Source organism: Fundulus heteroclitus, chromosome 4 (assembly GCF_011125445.2).
Source record: "Fundulus heteroclitus isolate FHET01 chromosome 4, MU-UCD_Fhet_4.1, whole genome shotgun sequence".
Taxonomy (NCBI): Eukaryota; Metazoa; Chordata; class Actinopteri; order Cyprinodontiformes; family Fundulidae; genus Fundulus; species Fundulus heteroclitus.
Genome location: NC_046364.1, coordinates 4319602 through 4333597, shown reverse-complemented (window position 1 = coordinate 4333597; position 13996 = coordinate 4319602). Strand labels below are relative to the sequence as shown.

General features: G+C 40.1%; 1 protein-coding gene across 1 annotated transcript in view; it reads left to right on the top strand.

The window, feature by feature from the left end:
• The first annotated feature begins 4807 nt into the window (after positions 1-4807).
• c1qtnf4 (C1q and TNF related 4) overlaps positions 4808-13996 on the top strand; it is a 36148-nt gene continuing 26959 nt past the window's right edge. The window contains exon 1 of the mRNA XM_012880776.3: positions 4808-4948. The gene's annotated coding sequence lies outside the window, so the exon portion shown is untranslated. The remainder of the gene's footprint in view (positions 4949-13996) is intronic.

Below are 13996 nucleotides of genomic sequence, written 5' to 3'. Positions count from 1 at the left end.
GATGAACGCTTGGCATATATTGTTGTATTTGAAGATGAATATGTTTTTTTTTTTCTGTGTTTTTATGGTCAGTGTACGAGACTAGGCCCTTTTATGGATATATCCGGAGACCAATCCTCCTCAGAAAATAAACTTGGTCCTTGGAATCTGGAACCTTGGCAGCTGTTGAGGAACAGCACAAGAACCTCAAGAACAAGCAGATATTAATGCTGCATAGGTATGTATTTGAGCCTGTATTATATTTTACCTTGTGTAGATCTGAAAGAATTTACAGTAAATTCAGACATCTTCGCCTAATTCTTGCTTTTTTAAAAAGGCAACAATATTTGGAGTTGCTAAGGTAGGAGGGTAGGACTTCCTTGGGTGGGAGGTGTGGAATGAGAAGCTTTTACACTGAGGCATGGGGCTGGAGTGGGAATGGCCCTTTTTCCACCCTTTCTATTATTTCACAATACCACTTTGAATAATGTGTGTAATCCTAGCTCTCTACTTGCAGCCTGGTCATGATTTACCAGCACAAAATGTTAATTTCTTCCCCGGTTTTAAGATTTTACTCTGCAGTATGGTGTAGCCTGTCTTACAGACACCATTACCATGCATTATGCTGATCAGACTGAGAAATGGGCATCATTTCAAACTATTAATGTAAAGAATTCAACGTGTAATATCATACTTCACCTTGTCATAGCGTCATTAAAATGTACTCTGGTGCAGATTATGATTTCAGCCTAATATTAAGATGTTGATCTGGCCAGAGAAAAATAGAGCCACATCTGTTTTGGTGAAAACTCTACTTTTAAGCTAAGCGTTGTTGGCAGCTAAATTCACCTCCAGAATAAAGCAGAATATTTTAAAGAGATGGATGAAATATGTCAAAGTTGGAACATTTCCATTTAACTTCTAGTTTATGCCGTTCTTCAGTCTGAATTAAAGAAGCCTATCAAAGCTGGATGTAGAAAACAATGTTTTTCACCACTGCTATATTTCTTTTCCTCAGCTATCTTCCCTTCTGTGTTTTACACTTCAATAGTTTACACCTCGTCTTCTTGTCATCCTAGGATCCATCCATCTTCCCTTCATCTATTTGTCGGCACGGGAGGCACGAGGCAATAACATAATGTGAGGAAAATGAAGATGTCACTGCATTGCTTTATCTCTGTTTCCACAGATGAGACGGTTGCTGTGTTTAATAAAGACCTAGCCTTGAGCTGCTTTTGCATGCTGCCAAAATGTATCCTGCAGAAGGTCTTAATTCTAATACTTGTAAATTAAAAAGTAAAATTGTTATGTTTGTGTTGATGATAAATTATCTTCTATTTCTGCTCATAAACACGGCCTGTTTACGCGCACTTCAAAGGTCGTCCAGGCAGCTACTGCATTTGCAGCAGATGCTTTTCTCACTAATTAATGCCAGTAAAGACAACTCTGACATTCATCAGAAATGCATCTTCCTGCTTTATCACACTTACACATAGCGAGCGCAAGTTACTCTCACCATCTCTCTGCTGTACACACTCACACACGCTGCAGGTTAATTGGCTGATCCCCATGTGGATGGAGGGATTGTGATGATGAAAAGTCACAGAGAGAGACTGAGTAAAAGACTAAAAATAATGTTTAGCTGGACAGAGGAGAAATGAGGGGGACATTGGGACCAATTTACCATCTTCTCCCATCATTAACTGGTAGCTAGAGTGGGTCATTAGCTGAGTCTGTCCTGTAAGCTGCTCCCACGGTGCAGGATGGAGGAACACCTGCTGAAGGTTGCAGATGGCAGAATAAAGAGCCAAGAAATAGATGGTCATTAAGGACGGGTAGCTGATTCAGCTCCTGTTATGTTTTTTCTAATTAATCATTTAAAAACAGTGTAATGTGGGGAGTGTCATCACTGACAGAATGGTATTTTTAATACTCAAAGTGGGAAAAATGACGTTCTCGGGGGAAAACAGACAGTTCAGGTCTTTAATGAGTAAAAAGCAAAGATTTTTCGTAAATATATACAGTGTTGTAAAAACATGTTTGCCCCCATAGAAATTTCTCCTGTTTTTGCATTCTATCACATTTATATTTTTTAAAATTTCATTATGGTTAGACAATGACAATAAAGACTCGATTATTGATCAAATCTTTCACTGTGGAGGATTATGGATCCACTCTTCTTTGCACAGTTGTTTCAATTCATCGACACTGCCATGTTTTTGAACATGAATGGTCTGTTTAAAGTCATGCTACCACATCTGGAATGGATTTAAGTCTAGACTTTGACTAGACCACTACAAAATCCCAACCTATAAAACTGCTACCACCACGTTTGACTGCCTGGATAGATCCTTTGCTCAAATACTGTTAGTTTTTTACCAGATGTAATGGGATGCAGATCTTTTTAAAAGTTCTACTTATGTCTCATCAGTCCATAGAATATTTCATCAAAAGTCATGGAGATCTTAAAGATGGTTTTAGCGAATGTACGAATGTAAAAAATGTGTTCTTTTGGGTTGGGATTGGTCTTGACCTTGGAGTTCTCCTGCTGGTTGGGGTGGGACAGCCCCAGCCCTCAAGATCCGGTATCCTGCATTATTTAGATGTTCCCCTGCTCCGACAGGCTGACTTAGTTTGTCAGTATGTCATCAAGTTCAGCAGAGGCGTCTTAATTAACTTCTCTTTTGATAGAGGCATGTTAAACATTGTCTCTTGAGGACTGGAGTTGGAGCCGCTGTTCCATGTTTTATCCATTTGAGGACGAGGCTCTCTGTTGAAACAGCTTTGTACACTTTCTAGACTGACAGCTGTTTTCAGATCAGGGCATGTTGTGTTATTTTATGATATTAGCCAATAAAATGTTGTCATACAGCTTCTATTGTCTCTGTATCCTACGAGTCAAGGAATAATCAAGCTTGGGTCTGGCTTATGATAGTCATTTAAGCCTCTAAAAGTGAATTGGTTAATTCACAATTAACTAATTAATAGTTAATTGTAAATTAGTTAATTGGGGGAGGGGTTGGGTTCAGTTGCTTTTTTTCTCTTAATAAAATATTGGCGTTTTTTAAATCTCAGGTTATCTTTGTCTGATCTTAGTTTGTTTGATGATCTGAAATAATCAAGTGTGACAAAAAATCAAGAGGAAGAAATCTGTAAGCAGCCAGATGCTTTTTCAAAGCATTTCAATGAGAACTGGGACCCCAATACTACGCATTTGGATCTGTAGAACAGACAGTTTGATCAACAGATTTGGATTTTTGAATGGGTCAAAACGAGTCCGCCACAGCTAGAACTTATCCAGCTGTTACTCAAATATTGCAGCAATGACCCAGTAATAACCTCTCATGTTTTGTTATGTTGTCCGCTCTCACAAAGATTCACTCACCTCAGGATGCTAAATGCTTGAAACAGCAAATTAAAATTAATGCCTCGACCTACTGTTTTATTAACTTAGCTAATAACTATCTGACCCATTGGGGACAGATCCTTAAATATGAAAAAAATAAAACAAGATCATGATGTCACAGCAAAAGTATCATACCCCATCCTGAAATAGCAGAACACTGTGAACTCCACCCTTTTGATAACGATCCGTATTCACTGTTGATAACAGGAGCACATCAAAAGTCACATATAATTCATGGGCTTAGCGTTTAACAAAAAGCTCTCTTATATCCTCACATTTAGACCGGTGCAACATGTGTTTTAATGCAACAGCAGACATGACAAAATAAGAAACACTGTGATAACAGCTTTTCATGGAAAATACATGGATGCAGAGAAAGGGAACTTTACAAAGCAAGTTATTTAATCCTTAAAAACCCAGAAAGCTCAAAAAAGATTTGTTGGAGTCTAAACTTTATTCTGAAGATTATTGCTTTGATTGTTTTCTTCTTTTTTTTTCTTGGTTCTGTTTGAACTCCAAGAATGACTGAAATGAGTAAACAGAACCCTCACTCAGTGCCAGAGTCCTGAGCTTTGTTGGCTCCACGGTCCACTACTGTCCTAGTCACAGCTGACGCATGCCACCAGGCTGACATTGGCTCTGTTTAGCTTTCGTCGAGCAGCCCACTCTTTTAACTCTATATCTGCAGGTTGGCCGCACCACAAAGAGCGCGGCAGCATGCCGAGAAAGTGTCCTGTAAGCTGGGATGCAACAGAGCGCGGCAGCCTGCCAAGTGTTGGCCAAGAAAAGCAAAAGCACAGGAGGGATTTAGTCAAGTGCTCATTTAAATATAAGTGAGCAACAGACTGTGGAATTTGAATGAGATTATGAAAGGAAGACCGAGTGGGATGAATTTCAGTTTCAGAGCATTACATGTTTTTTCCTTTAGTGTGCGTGTGTCTTCACCCCTCACTTCCTTCGTCTCACCCACCAGCCTCCCAGAGGTGAGATAATGACTCCCAACAATGAGCAAGAGGGTGGAAGTTGGCAGCCAGTCTGCAGAACGGTCCGTACGGCACGGCTGCTCCTCCCCACCAATTTAATTGTGAACACACACACAAACAGGTAAACTCACACACTTGGATCTGGGTTAACAGAGCATCGTATCTAAGTGCATCTAGCCTGCAGCATCCTCTGCAGTGGTGCGCATTGCACCTCTGAAACCCCCAGCCTTCATAGATTAAACGTGTGTACAGGCATAAATTGTGAGTGCATTTTTGTGTGTGTTTAGGGAGCCATCGGGGATCTCTTTAGAAATCTTCAAAGCCAGGATCAGCAGCAGGTTGACTGAAGACATTGGAGGAGGGAGGCAGATGGAAAAGACACGGTGATGGGGGGTATCCGGAAAAAAAGAGAAAAAACAAGCGTAGAGGGTGGGAGAGCAGATAGAGGGAGTCGGAGAGGGGAGGGGGAGTAGAGGAAGAGGCAGAGTGGAGAAGGAGGGGAGATCTATCCAGTAAGGCAGAAGTTTCAGCTCTGCGCTTCACACACAGCCTGGACGGAGGACAGAAACTGCACTAACAGGTGAGGCATCCCTTCTCCTCCTCTGACAGGTGGTGGCTTTGTTATTTTTGCATGTGTAAAGAAGTTGCTCAGCTGTGAGCGTGGATGAACATAAGTTCTAAATCAGATTAAAGATGGGAGAGTGGAGGAATGCGCCGTACACACCTGAGCATCAGCGGAGGTTTTGCTTTTCACATTAGCCGTTCGGAATTATTGTCTCTTTGGTTTTACAAGTGCAAGGGTACGTTTTTCAGATGGGCTCAGCATGCAGATTGGGGTGTGTGAATGTTGCAGTTGTGTTCTGGGATGCTTTTCTTTAATCCTTTGTAAGTGCTGGCACAAAAGCATAATACTGGCTATGAGGATTGAGCAGTCGTGCTGCGCCTGAGCAGCATGCATTATTTATCTGCACCGATCTCCAGAAACAGCGATACCCCTACAGGGACGGGGGAAGCATTGTATACGCCGTGATGTACTCTGAGTGTTAATATGGGAGGTGATTGTTAAAGTGATGAAGTGTTGTGTGAGTAAGGAGCAGATGGACAACCTGCATCTTTTCTATTTTCATCTCAGCCTTGTTTGTAAAAAATTAAATAAAAAATCTTGCCACAGTAGTTCCCAGCATGTCAGAAACATGCTGGGATACGCATGGAAAGCCTATGGATAATTTATCATCATGCATGGTGGAGATATCAGAGAATCCCTGGCAGGGAGAGACTGCGGGTGATCCTGAGGTGCAGAGATCTCCCTTATCTTTAGGAGGGAGTTCCACAGAGAAGAGCTTGACTCCTTTTGTCTGCAGATACAGTATCTTAATCCACATCAGTGTTAACACATGGCTCGGTGCAGGGTGCACGCTGATCATCTGGCTCGGTGTGTGAGCCCATTATACATTTCTGAGCACATATGCTTGTGTTACCAACAGCATCTGTACGAGTCTGTCCGTCTGCATCCAGCTGCTTCTGAAGCCCTTCATTATTGAAGGCTACTGGCAGCAAACAAAGACACCAAGATTTATGAGACACAACAAAATCCCCCTACACACACAGCATGGCTGTAATACACCTGTGAGCACAAAATGAGGTTCTGAGTAGTCCCTGGCATGTTTTCTTATGATGAATCCACCTGCAGCTGATGTGGATTTTTGGCAAATTTCTAAACTATTTATGCTGTATGATCTACTGTTCACACTGTATTCAATATAGATCATAAGGTCTATAGTCTAGTTAATAAAATTATTTAAATCTGGCTGCAAACGACACAAAACAGATTTAAATCTGACATGGTTTATTTGACAAAAGGAAACTGGAATAGAGAGGCTGTTGTAGGAAAATCTGTGCCCACCCAGGCTGTTCCATAGGGTTTAAGAGGGAAAGTATCTGCTAGGTGCTGCTAATCTAATTCATCAATTAACCGATCAACAGCACACAGGACCATGTGTATAAAAGCAGACTGGCACCTTGCTGCTCTGAAGACATACGCAGCGACCTCAGAGAAGCGACGGTCGCAGCCCATCAACCTGGGGTGGGTTGTTAGGGTATTTCTAAACAATTTAAAGTCTAAACTTCAGAGAACATTTCCAAGTTTAAAACTTTTAAGACAGCAGAGAATCTTCCCATGTGAAACGGATCCAAGAGGACTGGAAAGGCTTCAGTTGGCGAGTTAAATTGTGAAACTTCTTTATTGCACAATTCGAAAATAAATTGATCAGTATGGAGTTGTTTGGAAAGTGGCCAGGGGAAAGTTTTTGCACTAAAAGAATTACAGCATGGCATAGATCACAATCTCGTTTAATCTGAATAAACCACAAAACCTGTGGAGCAGCATCTTACAGATGAATAAAATCAAAGTATAAAGGTTTGCCCACAATGCAAAACATCCAACTACCCCCAACGTGTCAGAACAAGCAACTCTGTAAAGCATGGTACTGGGGAAGTAATGATTTGGGCTCGCTGGCCGTCATTAAGTCCGACCCTGAACTCCTCTGTGCTCCAAATTAATCTAGAGTCCATTGTGTGAGGCCAGCTTGTCCCTCCGTGGTCATTAGCTGGGAAATGATCCCAAACACACCAGCAAAGCCACAAAGGAAAGAACCAAGGCGTTGACCAAGTCAGTGCTCAGCCCTTAGCCTGGGAGACATACTGTACTGCTCCTTTACCGCAGCCTGCAAACCTCAATTAACTAAAGCAATGTTGGAAATAAAAGTGAGCCAAATATTAGTTAATAATACTAGTTCAAAGGTCAGTGCTGGTAGCTCTCAGTTTCTAAAGGGTTGGTATGTTTTTCTTGTATATTTAAACATATTTTCTCTAATAGACCCTGTAAACTAAATGGACAGTGTAACATATAGTCATTTATCAACAGTTTTAGGCATGGAACAAAACCTCTGCTTCGTGGTCAGTTATAAAATGACGGCATTGTGAAGACATGTGCGCATAAGAAAAGTCTGGATATTCCAGCACAGAAGGAGCAGAAACAGCTGATCAAAAGAAAGACACGGCTTTGTTCTAAATAAAGAAGCTTTAACTTTATTTTTGTACCCAGTTGCTTTGACATGAGACCTGAAAGAAAATGACTCCTCAATCAGCAGTACAACACAGATGACGTAGACTTCCATACTGACTCAGTGATACTTTTAACACTTTCCTTTATCAGTTGGTTTAATAGGCTGTCAGTAAAGTACTAAAACAGCCTGAATGGCATTGTGAATGTTTGCTCCAAGATTTTTTGAACAGCAGAAAGACTTTTGCACTCTATGGAAGAAACCTATGAAATAATCAGCCAGCTTGACCACACCGAGTCCAGAACTAATAGCTACTCTAAGTCTACTTTCTCTGCTATTAGGGTGTTAAATATGAGGAATGTCTAAAGTTTTTTTTGTTGCTGTTACCTGTTGTGCGTTTATCTTTTGTTGTTCTCATACCATGTTTTAGTTCAGTAAAAAATTATTTTAATTCGTTGACGCTAGTCCAGTAAAGTTGTCTGGATGTCAATATTCTTCAAATTCTTCAGGGAACTATATTTTGTATCAGAGAACATCACACATTTTGTTTTATTAGCACGGAGAATATATTTATACCTACACAAATTGTGCAGAACATTATTAACAGATTTCTGTAGTGCCAAGGGTCTGCTCAGTGGCTAATGCACCAAAGTACATCACAGCATCATCAGCATAAAAGCGGTTTCAAGATAATTACTCATATAAAACCACGATAGCATGTAAAACTGGCTGGAAATGAGGGAACAACAGATTTAGTGGATGTAAAAATATCACATCAACTGCATAAAATGTCCAATGTGGTTGAAATACATTTGAAATTCACTGAATAACTGCATTATTTAAAACAGAAAATCTGGACAGGATAACTGAATTACACCAAGAAAAGACCAAAGTCATTATAAAAATTGTGTATTTTATGAGATGTGATAAGCTTGATACTCAAATATTTTTCTCTTTGCTGATCTTTACTGTTTTTTTTCTGTTCTAGGTGTTATTTCTTCAAACTGATTTACTTATTATCGAAGTTTGTAAAAACTTCGAGGTTCTTTTAAGAAAAACTACTATTTATAGTTTAATTATACTTCTATTAAAACTAGTCAAATGCAACGGAATACTGATCAAATATCAATAAATCTGGGTGAGGACTCATTCGGAGAATATTTATTTTTAAACAAAAAGGAAGTTATTTTACTGCATTCACTTGAAATTCTAAATCAATTAAACATTGGAAATTAGTATTTGACAGTCATTAACGTCAGTAGAATAAACAGATATTGTCATCACCTACAGATGTAATTACATTTATGAATAATTTACTGCTGATTATGTTTTCTTTATCAAACTTTACAATGCAGATATAACGAAACTTTGAAACCCAGTAAAGTACAATTACCCACGGACCCTCTCCATGCCCCGTGGGAGTCAGTGAAGTTGTCCTCAACAGAGAATCATGTAAAAAAAACAACAACTGACAACTGACCTGGCAAGCCAGACTGCTAATGTATAGCACTCTACGTTCTCCACATTATCAATCTGGGTCCTCCTCCTATTAAATCTGTTTGGGGAAGAGAGGGACATTCAGCAGAACCTTGCGAGCTGATTGGGCGAAGCGACACAAAGTGCCCGCCTACCAAAGACTGGTTTTAGCCAATCAATCACGGTATCAAATTAAAACTTAAGCAGAAGGCATCATCAGAAACCACAAGAAGGTAAGCTAGTCAAGGCACTTCCTGCTGTTCTATTATCAAAAAGGAAAATCATGGATTCTTCCAAAACAGACGTGATAGCAGCATCCTCCTATGCTGCCATGTTTATTTTGGTTCGGCTGTTGGCTTGGCAGCTATTGGTTCCGTCATAGCTCTATGTCCCGCCTTAAATCATAATACTGCAATGTGATTGGCCCAAACCGTTTTTTTTGGGGGGGGGATTTTTTGCGGCTCTAGTGGCTCGCTTTTCCCGAAAGTAGGCTGACAGGAAGGGGGGTAGAAGAGGGGGAGAGACATTCGGCAAAGGACCGCGGTTCGGATTCGAACCCAGGTCAACCGCGTCAAGGACTAAGGCCTCCGTATATGGGTCGCACTACTCGCTGTGCCACATGCGCGCCCCGTTTTTTGTTTTTTTGGTAGAAGTGGGAGTGGTACAAGATGGATTCTCATATGTTTGTGAACGTACAAATAGCACACAAACAATCCATCTTGCAGGCAAGGTTAAACAACAACCACAAGGCACACAATAGGAAGAGAGATGCTAACAACAGGACTATCTGGCGTAGAAGGAATGAGAGAAAAAGTCGTTACTGGAGAGGGAGCGGGTGAGACTGATTATCTGAATGTGGAACAGCTGTAAAGGGAGGGTGCATTGAGAAGGAGCACAGCGGGGAAAAAATACTAAATGGATCAGAAAAAACACTTACACAAAACATTTTTAAACACTAAAAGCAAAACAATTAATGAAAAAACAAGACCAAAAGCAACAAAGTAACTGAGAAAGGAGTGTTACAGGAAAACAGGAAAGTACTCAGTACAGAACAGATCCGTGTAGAAAATAACCCACTTACCAAAATAAAATAGGAACTACAACTCAAGCACATGACAAACATAAAGCACAGAACAAAACAATAAAAAAAACACAAAGCCTGTCAAATTATGACACATTATATTTTCCATTTGACATTTCCATTGGTTTTTCAGATTTTAAAGCCTTTTATGTAATTATTTTTCATATTTACACCTGACGATATCTACCCTTCATTCAGTCATTATGGGACTGAATGTTCTCCTTGGCTTGATTTGCTGAGTGAAACATTTTGCTATAGTCTTCCATTCATATGTCTGTTTTCTCTTTTGGAGCCATTAAAAGCCCCTGAAGCACATTTTGCTTTCTCTGAAGAGGAGTTTATTCAGATTGCTCAGTCATTTGCCTCCTGCCTCCTCAGTTCTGAGTTTGGATCCCTTTAAAGCGTGCATCCCGCCTGTCCTGGGACTCCTGTTGGTTTCTCATTGTTGTTTTACTAAATCCGTGGACCACAAGAGATTTTGTAATTTACGTAATGCAACACCGGGTCAGGATGCTGTGGGTTTAGTTTCTTCTAAAACTGCCTCCAGATCCAGAGATAGGGACCTGAATAGAGGGACAATTAAAACTGTTCTAAGTAGAATCTATTACCAGCTGTCATAAGTAAAATATGGGTAGAAGGACCATTAACCCTTTCATCACCATGTTATTATACCTTTATAAGGTTATCTTTATAGTTCTCAGGTTAAGTCAAATACTTACAATGGCACAAGCATCCTTCAGCTGGTTTTTAAACATTTTATACTAGTATCTCGGGTCTCAGCTTGGTAAATCGGTAAAATGTCTGCAGTTGTCTTTAGAAATGTGGAGATTTAAATTTAAATAATTTATTTTTTATGTCTTTTCATCTATGGGCAAAGCTGCACCATTACATTTCGTTTTCTCTGCCTGGTCTAGCTTTTCAGTTGATTCACAACACAGAGTGCACCAATTACACGGCGGTGAAAACAAACCCATCAGGCACGGCACATTTGAGTGTTTAGACCCGATTTATCATCAGGTCACCATTGTTCCCATCATCCAATCTGACTGGGACTTTCTGCAACACACAGCAGTCACAAAAGTGAGAAAAGGAGAACCGTTTCTTCTGCTATGTTTTTCCAAATCAGTAATAGATATCAAACAAATCACTGGGATGATTCATGCATTTTAAAGTGATTAAGAGGAAATACTAACGATCTAAATTCTCCTCTGACCCTTGTTGCAAAAGCCAAGGCGAGTAGAGATTCCTGAGTGAGAATCAACTGGTCCTATAAGAGTTAATTTAATCCACTTCTGTTAATTATCTGTTAAAATCTACAATCAGAAGAGCTTTATTGTGAATAAAGAATTTCAACAGGCAGGCTTTATATACTCTGCTGAAAAATGGATTTCTAAATTGCCGAAAACAAATACAACAATATCACGTTGGAGAATGGAGAAAAGAAGGAATTGTATGTTTCTCTTGTCAGCACTGCAGCGTTTCACTCTTTTTTTTATATTTCTCCTCCTTCAATATGATTTTCAGAAAAAGGTACATATTACATTTAAAGCAATATGTGTGTCACAAGGAGTGCTGGTCTTTGAGAATGTGACACACTTTACTCTGGCTGTAATTTACAGAAATATGCATAAATACTGGAGGAATTTCCCCAGCATCCGTGTATGTCGTACGATTTAAATGCAGCCAAACCGCATCAGCAGCCAGGGAGCAGAGGCCATACTTGCTTGGCAGCTTTTTTTCCCCGTTGCATAAATAAATACCGTTAGTGTGTGTAAAAGAGTGTTCGGCTTTTAGTCATCAGAAAACAAAATTGTATTAGAATCACATCTGTTGGACAAAATGAGGTAGATGGAAAAAATGCAACCCTGTTCAGTGATTTTTACATGTTTGCTTCCACTTTTAGCGCAGTGCTGAGTGCGGCAGCTGGAGCAGCTAATTGTGTGTCATGAAGGGTTTTGTAAAGTAATGTTTGGCCAAAGTGAAGAGGTTCTTCATGACCATCCAATAATCTGAAGAGCCGGTGTAATGGAGGGCTTCATCTGTGTCGCTGCTGCAGAACCTGCTGAAGTTTGGAGCAATAAGTCACGTTTATTCAGCCTCCTGCAGCAACAGTAACTCTGGCAACATGTTCCAAATAATGCTGGAACAGGTTTTTATTTTTTATTTTTTGCAAGCGTGCTTTTGCTGATGTCAAGCACGGCTCTGCAAACACCAACCCGGAGCACTCAAAGCCGTTTGTTCTGAGCTCTCCGAGCTTGAAAGCTCAACGTGGATCCCACACAGGACAAAAAAAGCAGACTGAAACCGGGACGAGATTATTGACCCGCCACAGGAAAGCACATATTTAAACAGGAGCCACAGAGAACATGAGCATGAAGTGCGATGTGAGAAGTGGATGAGGGGAACACAAGTTGGATTATTTTCGACTTCACGGCTTGGGGTTCGGATCCCGAAGGCGACTGCAACAAACCAGTCAGAATAAACCCTGAGCGGAAAAGGATGACTTTGCTACGGAAGAGGATGCCTTTGAGTTACACGGTGTCATCATTTGATAATCCCTCTGTGCTGCACTAATCTCATTCCTCCAACAGCCTGAGGATAACTCACACCATTTGCTGAAACTAAACCTCTGCCTCCAATCAAACGAGAAAGAAAAAAACTTCCTGTGAATTTTTTTTCTTTGCTGTATCATCATCTTGTGATGGGGATGATTTTTGTGGTAGATCTGCTGCCTCTCTTTACCATCACTGGGATCAAAACATTGCTGCTTGTCAGAGCTTAATAAAACAGCATGTTGGAGCTACCGGCTGAGCTGAAAGCCAGTTCCTTTCATGCGGCAACAGGAATAATCGATCTCTTTTGGAGCTGCAATTTATTTTATTAATTCTAATCGGAGGATTTGTTAATGTGAGGTTGTTATACTTTTTAAAGTAAATTAAAGTCACAATTGCTGCATGTGGCAAAGTTAAGCTGTTGACATGCCATTTTCTTTATTACATCTTTGGAAACTATATCATGTTACGATTTTTGGCCAAATTAGGCTGTTGTGTCTCCCAAACCTGTTGTTACTCCGAAGATCTTTTTCAGGATCTCGCTGTTTTTACGCAGGTAGAGCATCAATCAGGAGATCCAAAAACTCAGCGAGGGAATCTGTCAACATGACAGCATTAATTGTGGACTCCTGGAATCTGGATTGTGCAGAAAAGGAGAAAGCCATTAGTAAGTGAAAAAAGGGTACAGGAGCGCCCCACCCCCGTAACCTGGAGGCATTTCTACACCTCGGTACCAAGAACGCTGACACAATCACTAAATAACAGAAAATCTACCTGCAAGCTCGCTGCACACAAGCTTTATAAACAACGCTGAGTCATCAAACAGCTGGAAAACCAGACGGTCCGATGTCAGAGTTCTGCAGCCGACTCAGAAATAAACGAGAGGACCAATAAAAATTCATGGCCTTGAATTTCATCCTATTTTGGGTTTTTTAATGACTTACTCTAATTTTTTCTAGGGTAGAACTGGATATAACGCTTTAATTTTTGTGTGGATTTTCTCTATTGTACATATTTTCACCTAAATCCTTTAATAGGTGGAGCTAAAGATTATAAAATGTAACTTAACTTGACCAAACCTGTTAACTTCGTGTTATTTGCCTGAGTTCAGCTTGTAGCTTCTCTTTGGCAGCATGAATTTTAAATCTTATCTACTGTTTTCTGGATTTATCATTTTTGACACTGTGCAACATGCTGTAGCAGAGAGTGGAAATAGGTGTGGAGTTTATCATTTTACATGTATGCAGCAGCCGTTGTTTGTATTGAAGAAACTTGATTTCCACAACAGAGTTATGTAAAAAAAAAAAAAGATTTGTTTCACAAGACCTAAACAAAGATCCAAGAAGGAGAATATTCCATTTGGGAAAATCCTCCAGAGCCTTTTACTGGACAACTACAGGTTTTAGGACAATCAGTTTTAAATAATTTAAGTGAAAGTTATTCAGATGTATACCTAC